Below are 8797 nucleotides of genomic sequence, written 5' to 3'. Positions count from 1 at the left end.
ATGAGACTAAAATCTTCCTGTTAGCTACAAAGAAAAATTGAAACAGCATGTGCTTACTAATGTACTTTGAGTGGATTTGTGTAACTACTTCACAGAATGTGGACCCGAAACGGTAGCATGTTGCATGAGTGTGAAGGTGTTATCAACATGGGGCACAGCAAAGCAGGTGATACATTGTATAAGAGTGTGACAGTAATATGAAAGCGTGTGTGTGTGTGTAAGTATGTTAATATATATACCAGTGGTCCCCAACCTTTTCGTCTGGCGAGTGCCAAATGAAGGACCGTGATGGTGCTCGAGCATCCGCCAAAATGCCTTTGAATTTCGGCGGGCGACGCCTCTTGATGACGCTGCTTGCCGCCAACAAGCGATGTCATCCAGAGGCGTCGCCACCGAAATTTGGAGGCATTTTGGCAGATGCTCGACCACCAGCCAGAATGCGGGCGCATTTAGATGCCCCCGTGCCCGCGGGCACCGCGTTGGGGACCACTGATAGATAGATATCTAATGCGCAATAAGTCATGGCAATCATTAAGTAAATAGCGATAGAAAGGATTTCTATCTCTGTACAGAAACTGTTTTTTTATTTTTAAAAAAAAAGGGAAAGAAAAGCTCATTTATACAGTCCACTAATGTACTCTCTCAAAGTTTCAGATACTTCATCAAACGATTAACGAGCAACTCCCCATCTGATTGGAAGAATAAAATTCTTCAGCATAATAAACAAAAAGTGATGGCCACAACTGCAGACCACTTATCTTAAAGGTTTTGAATACAAAATTGCCATTATCATTTATGTATGTGAAATTATCAGGGGTGAAAGTAAATGTGGAAGATTACTGGTGTCCACTGCACCAGCGTCCTTGCCATGGCGTGTGGGGTATGCTCTGGGCCCTCAGAAGGGATGGGTCTTGGGTGGAAGATGTGGGCTGGGGGGCCAGATTCCCTCAGCCAGCCCTTCCTGACAGCTGCTGTTGTGGTGGGAAGGAGCCCCAGGCCCTTTTGAATCACTGACCTCAGGCAACTGCCCCTTTTCCTCCCCCACTGTTGGTGGCCCTGCCGGTATCATCCAGCAGCGCTGTCAGACCCTATGGCAGGGCCACAGATGTGAGGAGAGGTAACGGGGACAGGGACCTGAAAGCATAAAGCACTGCCACAGCAGCACTGTAACGTCGTCCGTGTACGGGCCGGAACCGGTGGCCAGTTCTTACCAGCATGCTGGCTCAGCCCACTTTCACCTCTGAGAATTGTGATATTTTTCTAAATAGAAGTGTTATTAGTTTGCAGAAACGTATTTATGCAGAAAGACAGCCTCTTGTGATGTTTCTATTGAATTGATAATGCTGAGTTTAGAAGACAAGTAGCAATTGTTCTAGTGAAAGAGTCAGGTAATAACTTTCTCCCATGTACTATAGACTCATTAGGCACATGTGAAGGTAACCGAAAAAGTGGAATTATGTTACGGAACAGACCGTTATCTTAATACCCCTAAAGTGGGGTAACTCACGGGTCTGGTTCTGTAATTGTGGCTATTCATCAATAATATCTTCAAGTACCAAAAAATTAGATTGGGGTGAATGGTTGCTATTGATAGACCAGTTAAATAAAATTGGATATTTTTATATTCAGGTGCAGTAAAGTAAAACTTTGAAAAAATAAGACTCACAAAAAAGAAAAAAATGTTGCAACCAGTGACTGGATTAAAATAGCGCCAGTAATTACTAACTCGGGATTTGCATTTAGAGTGTTGGTCGTGACATGATCAGCATTTCATTGCGCTATATTGATTTTTTTTTTTTCAGAAAGCGTGGAGGACTACTGCATATACTGCAACCTTGTCAGTTGTGAAAAGGAAAGTGAGGATTGCACGATGGTAAGAAACATAGGATTGTATCAGAAACATATGCCATAAGCTGCTTAAGAATCAGGATTCTTGTAAAAATTCCACAACAGTAAACATTCCATCATGGTGATAGGCCAGAGGTGAGCAAACTGCGGGCCGTCCTGCCCGGCCCTTGAGCTCCTGGCCGTGGAGGCCCCTCCCGTTCTGTCCCTCCTCTCCCGCAGCCTCAACTCGCCGTGCCGCCAGCACTCTAGGCAGCGGGATTGCACGGTGGGATGGCTGGCTCCAGCCATTCAGTGCTGCTGCCAGTCCTGGTGCTCTGTGTGGTATGGAAAGGGGATGTGGAGCGGGGGGGTTGAATAAGTGGCAGAGGGTCCCGGTGGGCAGACAGGGAGCAGCAGTGGGTGGTTGAATAGGTGTGGGAGTCCCAGGTTGGGCGGGCATGTCGGGGCGGGATGTGGATAGGAGTCAGGAAAGGGCGCGGGGGTGTGGGGGGTAAGATCAGAGGTCGGGTTCCCGGCCGGGTGGGGGGGGGGGGGAGTCCGGGGAGGAGGTGCGCAGAGGCCATGGAGCAGGGGAGGTTGGATGGGTCAGAGTTCTGAGGGGGGCAGTCAGGGGGCGGAAAGGGGCAGATGGGGACAGGGCCCAGGCTGTTAGGGAAGGCTGTGCCTCCCCAACGCAGCCCTCCATACAGTTTCGGAACCCCGATGTGGCCTTCAGGCCAAAAAGTTTGCCCACCCCTGTGATAGGCATATCTTAGGTAATGCTGACGTGGATGGAATAGCATGAGCGAATGGAAAGTATTTGTAACGTTACAACTTCTCTGATTTCATTTTCTCAATTGTTACTTATCAAAGGTCCAGTGTGATTCTTGCAAGAGGTGGGTACATATGCCCTGCATTCCAGAAGGAACAAATCATGAAATCCTCACTGATGAGGAAGAAGAATACGAGTGCAAAAAAGTGCATAGTTCAGTTCTTTATCAGAAAAATGACATTATCTGTAAATAGTTGTTGTTAAAAATGGCTTTGAACAAAAAGCTAACCTTTTATTTATATACCGGATTACAATAAAGTTTTTAAAATTGGAAAAACACTTCTCTGTATTTGTGTCCCTGTGTATAAGGCAAATTATACAGGCAGCAAGAAGGGAGGGAATAGTGAGTGTTTTGGACCACAGAACCCCATCCCGAGCCTGCAAAATCCGGGACAGAGGCGCAGGAAAGAAGGGGGCAAAGAGGGGGACTGAGCAGCCCTGGGTCCCTCCTGCGAGGAGGCATTGGGAAAGCAAGGGAGCATGCAGCATTCAGACAGACGCCATTGTGCCAGTAAACACCCGCCTGGCTTTTGTTTCTATCACTTCTCCTTTGTCTAAGGTGGGTGTAGCTCCCCCTGTCCAGGAGGGTGAGGCTGGGCTCCGGGCTCCCACCCGGACCATTTCTCCAGCCAAACCCCGCTCTGCAAGGATGCCTTTTGCAAGCGCTTTAAACCCAGGGCATCTTTGCGAGCTGGCTGCTGGGGAGAGGGGTAGAGGAAAGGGGCCAGGGCTCATTCTGGCTGGAGCATCCACTGGGTGGATCAGTTTAGCACGCCTCGCAGCCATCCTGTTCTCCTTTGCTAGCTGCATTCAGTGGGCTGCAGGGGGAGTGTAGCAGGACAACTGGGGGGGGGGGGCAGGTCTGCCCTTCATGGTGCTAGGATGCGTGTGTCTGTCTGCAAGTGTCGAAGCCAGGCAGAAAGAGGAGCAGTTTCCTAGTCTACAGCATGAGGCTTGGTGTAGCTTGAGGTGCTCCCAGTTTTGGGTTTGGAGACAGAAGGTTGTGATAATATAATAGGAAAAATTCCGACTGGCAAGGGGAGCTCTGACTGAAAGGAAAATGTGATAGCCCCCCCCATCACAAATCACGTCATCCCGAGGAGAGAGCGCAGCTGGAAGGAGCAGTTATTAAATCAGGTGTCCTTCCCAAACTTAGCCACACACACCGATTTTTTTTGTCCAGGGGCACATCACTAGCCTCATAGTGTGTTCCATGCCCACTACACTCGAAGGGTATTTGCACGTTGGTCTGGTGATCCCGGTCAGTTAGAACCACATTCTAGTTTTCTAGTAGCTGAACAGTAACTATATCACAGCTGTGCACCGAGACACGAGCCGAGCTTTTTCATTTGGGGGCTGCCTTTTCATCCTCTAACCCATGCCCCCGAGTTCAGGTCTAGTGTATTAATTTCCTAGGTCTGCCTTTCTTCTGACCTGTATTGCATGATTCTTTTCAAATGTGAACTCTCTAACCCTGTAGGTTAACCTCCAGCCGGTACTCGAGAGAAGATCCTATCCCTGTGGAAAATGACACTCCCTCCATTCTCGGGGCATGTCCAGCTTCCAGAGAGCTGGGCAAGAGACTTGTTTGAATCTACATTTAGAAGTAGGCCTTCCCCACAACAGTTGAAAGTGGTGTTGCAGCCATTCAAAATACATTAATAATTTTACATATTGTATTGTTGTTATCTTCCCTCAGGGGACCTTGAAGTGTACTTGATGTGGATTATTCTTATATAATTACTAGTGTAGTTACTTGTAATCACATGCGTTATGGGGCTACTTGATAACACACGCAGGTGCTCATTACTGTCCCAGCGGGTTTCTTGTAGCAGTAAAAAAATCAAATATCCTATAACAAAATGATTGACTTTTCCAACACGCATGCGCATGTGTTCCTGGTATTTCCTAAAAGGGTTTAGCCAACACTTTCAAACTGTTAGGATTAAGAATGAATCATTTTTATAGTTACCTGTGTGGGGAATTTGAAAGTGAACTGCAAATATTCTGAGTGTCTGAATGCAGAGTTGAGGGTATGTAAGATTTAAGGAAAGAGTCCTGTTTTCCTGATACTTTTTTAATGCTGAACTAAAATGTAGTCTGAGAAGCATATTAGCAATGCCTAAGATTGTTCAAGATGTGAGGACGCTCTACAGAAAAATACCTTTTTATACTGATTTAAAGGAACACAAGAATAGGGAAAACATTGCATGTTAGAACTACACTTGCAGAGTATTTATAGAGGAGATATATAATTAGTAAACAATGCAAGTGTGTGCATGCATGTGTGTACATATAAATAGCATGTTAATAGTCCTAGCAGTAACTGAAACCAGTCATTCTGTAGTACACCATGTTATATTACAAGTGAAATGCATTTATAACACAACTATCTATGAACTCTATTTTGAATTAGTAGGATCTCTGTAACCTTCTGGCAAGAAGGATGTACAGCTAAATACACCTCTATCCAACACTGTGGAGGTTAACATTCTTTTCTGTTTTATTCACCTGACTTGCTGGATCCCAAATCTGCCACTCAGAACTCCAAACCACGGCTATCATTTTCTACAAAACCCACAGTGCTCTTGTCACGAGAGGAATGTGATTCGGCTATTAATGTTATGAAATGGAAGACAGTCTTGACAATTTTTCTGGTGGTTGTTGTATATTTAATAATACTGTCTTCAAACCCTGGAGCAGCCACATGAAACTTCTCAAAGAGCCACCATTGTGATTCAGAAGCAGACGTTTGTATCTGAGGGTTCCTGTGTGAATGCATCGGAGCTCGATGAAGTAATTCAGGTCATTCATGCAAAAAAGTAACTTGTTCCTATGTTTTAGAAGAATGAATTCTTCTATAGCAATACTTCTGTGATAATTGGGACACCACCGTATTAGCCTTTGAGCTGCAAATGTAGCAAGATGGCTAACTTAAGACAGAAAGGTTGGCAATAGCTTTTAAATGAGGCTTCAGCTGACAAGTCATTGCTAATTTTTTTATGTTCAGTGTGCATTATAGACAACTTTTAAATTGAATGCTCCTGTGCCAATTAAATGACTATTGATTAGCAATATGTATAATTTAATAGTTCACAAAGGAATGGGTGTATTGGTTGAGCCTTACTTGCTTTGTCAATATTGGGAAAGCAGAGCATGGCCAACCATTACCTTAAGAAAGTTGAGATTTATCATTACTTTGGCAAACAATTCTCTCTTATCTGGACATTTATTTCCACAGTTTGTTTTAAATACAGCAAAATAATATTAGCTAGCTATCTCCATTACAAATCTTGTTTTGTTGTATTTGGGGGGGGGGAAAAGAGGGTTTTTTTTTAACTCAACCTCAAAAGGTTAAATCCTCAGCTGGTATAAATCAGCGTCACTCTGAAGTCAGCTTACAGCACCTGATGATCTGGCTCATCATATCCTCAGGTGTTTCAAATGGCACCGTGAACTCAGGGGCTGTACCTTATGACTGGAGAATTGCAAATTTAATACTTCTCTTTTAGAAAGGGGGAAAAAAAACGTGATCTGGGAAAGTACAGGCCCGTTAGTTTGGCCTCAGTTGTATGCAAGGTCTTAGAACAAATTTTGAAAGTAGTTAAGGACATAGAGGTAAAAAAGGCAATTAGGATAAAATACATGTTTTTACAAAAAGTAGATCGCTGAGAAGATAACTGATTTTCTAGACAAAGGAAATGCGTTAGACGTAATCTACCTGGATTTCAGTAAGGCATTTGATCCAGTTCCACAGGAGAAATGATTAGTTTCTCTGGAAAAAGATCTTGGAGTCATCGTGGATAGTTCTCTGAAGATGTCCACGCAGTGTGCAGAGGTGGTTAAAAAAAGCAAACAGGATGTTAGGAATCATAGAAAAGGAGATAGAGAATCAGACTGAGAATATATTATTGCCCTTATATAAATCGATGGTACGCCCACTTCTTGACTACTGCGTACAGATGTGGTCTCCTCACCTCACAAAAGATATACTGGTACTAGAAAAGGTTCAGAGAAGGGCAACTAAAAGGATTAGGGGTTTGGAATGGGTCCTGTGAACGGGCCGCACTCACCCCCGCGGCGCCTCCTGCTGGTGACTCCGGGAATTAGCTCTATTCCAGCGCTGGAGCGCCCTCTGCAGGCTGGTGATCCGCCTGTCCTTTGGCCCCCATGTCCCTCCCTGGACCCGGTGCCCTTTACATGGGGTGCTGCCCCCGAGCAGTAACCCCTTTCTCTCTGGGTCTCCCCTCCTCAGGGAACCCCCACCCTCTATCCCCACCTTGCCTCAGTAGATGGCTACTGTCAGTCATTGTCTAGCCCCACGTCCTGGGGCAGACTGCAGTATCAGCCTACTCATCACTGGCAAGGTTGGGTTTGGACCTGCTGCCTTGGCCTACCTCTGGGCTGCCCTCTGCAACCCCTAGTACCTGTTAGCCCTCTGCTAGGCCGCAGCCCGGGGCTTTCCAGGCTGGAGTTCCCAGCTCCTCAGCCTTTCCCCAGCCCTGCTTCACTCAGGTATCCAATCTCTAGCTCCCTGCAGCCAGGCCCTTCTCTCTCTGAAGGCAGAGAGAGACTGTCTTGGCTTCTGGCTTCCCTGGCCTTCTTATAAGGCCCTGTTGCTCAGTTTGGGGCGTGGCCCCCAGCTGCAGCCACTTCCCCAATCAGCACAGCCTAAAGGCTGTTTTCTTGAGCCTTGGCCCCTTCCCAGGGCTGTTTTTAACCCCTTCAGGGCCAGAGCAGGGGTCCACCCTGATACAGTCCCATATGAGGAGAGATTAAAGAGGCTAGGACTTTTCAGCTTGGAAACGAGGAGACTAAGGGAGGATATGATAGAGGTATATAAAATCATGAGTGATGTTGAGAAAGTAGACAAGGAAAAATTATTTACTTATTCCCATAATACAAGAACTAGGGGTCACCAAATGAAATTAATAGGCAGCAAGTTTAAAACAAATAAAAGGAAGTTCTTCACCCAGTGCACTGTCAACTTGTGGAACTCCTTACCTGTGGAGGTTGTGAAGGCTAGGACTATAACAGCGTTTAAAAGAGAACTGGATGAATTCATGGAGGTTAAGTCCATTAATGGCTATTAGCTAGGATGGGTAAGGAATGGTGTCCCTAGTCTCTGTTTGTCAGAGGGTGGAGATGGATGGCAGGAGAGAGAGCACTTGATCACTACCTGTTAGGTTCACTCCCTCTGGGGCACCTGGCATTGGTCACTGTCGGTAGACAGGATACTGGGCTAGATGGACCTTTAGTCTGACCCAGTACGGCTGTTCTTAGGTTCTTATAGTTAAATATGAGAAGATGGGGATTAATACAAGAATCGAAAAGTGGGTAAGGAACCGGGTAAAAGGGAGACTACAACTGGTCATATTGAAAGGTGAACTGTCAGGCTGGAGGAGGTTACTAGTTGAGTTCCTCAGGAATCATTCTTGGAACCAATCTTATTTAACATTTTCGTTAATGACCTTGGCACAAAAAGTGGGAATGAGCTAGTAAAATTTGTGGATGACACAAAATTGGGATGTATTGCCAATACAGAGGGGACTGGAATGTCATACAAGAAAATCTGGATGACTTTGCAAATTGGAGTAATAGACATGGGGTGAAATGTAATAGTAGAAAGTGTAAGGTCATGCACTTAGGGACTAACAGCTAGAATTTTTGTTCAAAATTGGGGACGTATCAGTTGGAACCAAGAGAAGAGGAGAAAGACAGTGGTGACTCTGTGCTGTCAATATGATGCAGCTGTAAAAAAGGCTAATGCAATTCTGCGCTGCATCAGGAGAGGTATTTCCAGTAGAGTTAGGGAAGTGTTAGTACTGTTCTACAAGGCACAGATGAGACCACATCTGGAATCCTGTGTGCGGTTTTGGTCTCCCATGTTTAAGAAAGATGAAATCAAAGTGGCACAGGTGCAGAGAAGAGTTACTAGGATGACCAGAGGCCTGGAGAAGCTACCTTACAAGAAGAGACTTAAGGAGCTTGGCTTGTGTAACCGAACCAAATGAAGGCCGAGGAGATCCGATTGCTCTCTATTAATAAATGACAGGGATAAACACCTGGGAGAAGAGCTGTTATTTAAGTTAAGGGCAATATTGGCACAAGAACAAATGAGTATAAACTGGCCATCAA

The 8797-nt window shown here is 45.4% G+C and overlaps 1 long non-coding RNA gene across 2 annotated transcripts; it reads left to right on the top strand.

Moving 5' to 3' along the window:
* Positions 1-390: 390 nt before the first annotated feature.
* On the top strand, positions 391-2938 carry LOC120400484. 2 transcript variants are annotated; one of them, XR_005595854.1, is made up of 3 exons: positions 391-765; positions 1803-1873; positions 2701-2938. It is a non-coding gene; the product is annotated as an uncharacterized LOC120400484 (long non-coding RNA). The 2 variants fall into 2 exon arrangements; XR_005595855.1 differs by lacking the exon at positions 391-765 and adding an exon at positions 1304-1388.
* The last annotated feature ends 5859 nt before the right edge of the window (positions 2939-8797 follow it).

The sequence above is a fragment of the Mauremys reevesii genome, linkage group 3, assembly GCF_016161935.1.
Source record: "Mauremys reevesii isolate NIE-2019 linkage group 3, ASM1616193v1, whole genome shotgun sequence".
In the NCBI taxonomy this organism is placed as follows: Eukaryota; Metazoa; Chordata; order Testudines; family Geoemydidae; genus Mauremys; species Mauremys reevesii.
The sequence above is the reverse complement of the archived record's forward strand: the minus strand, read 5'-3'. Positions and strand labels throughout refer to the sequence as shown.